This window comes from Myotis yumanensis, unplaced genomic scaffold (assembly GCF_028538775.1).
Source record: "Myotis yumanensis isolate MYYU_CA2020_CCGP unplaced genomic scaffold, mMyoYum1.0.hap1 SCAF_110, whole genome shotgun sequence".
Taxonomy (NCBI): domain Eukaryota; kingdom Metazoa; phylum Chordata; class Mammalia; order Chiroptera; family Vespertilionidae; genus Myotis; species Myotis yumanensis.
The window spans coordinates 10001-12088 of NW_027223861.1; positions in this window are offsets into that span (position 1 = coordinate 10001).

Here is a 2088-nt window from a genome sequence, read left to right on the forward strand (position 1 = left end):
GGGTGGACACAACAGGCGCTCGCGATAGGGGCCCTTCGAGAGAGAGAGAGAGAGAGAGAGAGAGAGCGCGAGAGGAGCGAGCCCGTGCCGCCTCTGGGCTTCGTCCTCTTGCCTCACCGGGGGCCTCGTCCGCAGTTAACTAAAAGAGAGCCCGCGGTGTCGCGTCGGGAACACCGGCACGACGCAAGACAAAAAAAAAAAAAAAAACTACAATAACGGAAGAACAGGCGGCAGCAAAAACAAATCAACTCTCACGGTCAGCCAGCGGCCGGCACCCGCTGACTCGGCCCCGTCGCGGTCGCCCGCGCGGCACACGTTGCGAGGGCCCGGCCCCCCCTCCCGCGAGGGGGGACGGGCGTGCCTTCCCCTTATCCGGCCAGACTCCCCCGGGGCTCCCCTCCAGCGCACCGCCGACAGCGGCGGCCCGGCAGGGGGGCTCGCGGGGAGCGGGAAACGACACCACCAGCTCGGCCTCGGGCACCTGCAGGACAGCCCGGAGCGCTCCAGGGGCACCCGCCGAGGGCCAAGGCGAAACAGCGACCGCACGCCCAACGGGGGAGGCGCGTGCGGCGCGACGACGGGACGCCCCCTCCCCGCCGCGAGGAGGGGCGCCCGCGACAACGCAAGCCGGGAAAGGCGAGCGGAGGGTGTCCGCTGCGTCAGAGAGACCACGGGCGTGACACCGAGGTCGGGCCGGGTTCCGCACCCCTTCCCTTCCACGCACCGCCGTCGGACGGGGAGGAGAGGAGAGGGGCCCGCGGGCAGAGCGAGAAGAGCGGTCCCATTCGCCAAGGAATGTCCGTCCCTCGGCTGGCGCGGCTTAGGCCCGGCCCGGGAGAGCGCGACGTCACCACATCGATCGGACGGCAACAAAAAACGAGGCGAGAAGAAGGGAAACGCGGCGGGGACAACCGTCCAGAGCACGAGCCTGCGCTTCAGCCTCGCCACGTAAAGCCCTTCGCTCTCTTCTCACGCGGAGGAAGACCACGGTCCGCGGGGACGGGGCCCGAGACGTACAGCAGCCGGCGCGCGCAGGCCCGAGGCGTACGGCTTTCGCTCGTGCGGCCGGGACGGGGGGGAGTCAGGCTCCGGGTCGCGGCCGAGAACCTCCCGGGGACACCCCCCGTCATCCAATCACCCGAGGACAGCGTGTCCACAGTCATCTCGTGGTACAAAATGCCAACTTTAGGCAAAACACGGACGGTGCCCGGTGACGGGGGCCTCTGTCTACAGGTCACGCCTGACTCCCGGAAGCGAGTCGCGGCCACAGGAGACCCCACGGGACCCCATCGCCACCAAAGAAGGGCGGGGGGGGGGGGGGGGGGGTTGGACGGGGCTATCTGGTCGACCCCCCAAAGCCAGTCAAGAGAGCGTGCCACGGACAGGCGGCAGCAAGAGGGAGAGGGCCGGGCCGTCCACGGCCTCCCTCACCACTTGGCACGCCTGGGCAACGGCCCGGTCAAACGTGCTTCCGAGTCGGGACTTTGAAAAAATTCCGCCCGGCGCCTAGAACCACCGTGTCGATGGAAGGCCCGGCCACGGCGTCGGCGCAAGCCCGCTCGCGGAAAAACGAAGAAACGTTATCTGACGACCGGGACCACGAGTGCGCTCGTACCGACCCGCCTCGCCCTCCGCCGTCCTCCACGCACCGCCCGTGCCGGCCCCCACCTACGGAGCTCCGCGACTCGGATAACGGCCCCAAAGTCGAGCCCGGTGACCGCGGCACACTCGGGCACACGCCCGCCCGCGCAGCCCGGGCGACCACTGAACGCGCGCACGCTCCCGCCTCAGAATCGGGACTTTGAAAAATTTCGCGGAAGGCGCCTCTGACGGACGGACGGACGGAAGGACGGACGGACGAACCCGCAGGAGCGGACGCGGACACACGGCACCAGTCGGCCGGCACGTCGCGCAGGCACGCGCCCGCGCCGAAATCAATAGAAGCGGGAGGTGGGGGGGGCGCCTCGGGCAGGACGGCGTCCCGGCGCAAGCCACCCTCTCCGGTTACGCCCGCGGCGGCGGCCCCGGTCGGTCCCCGCGGAGGGGCGACAGCGAGTGCCGGGCCACACGTCGCGGCGGCGGCGGGCA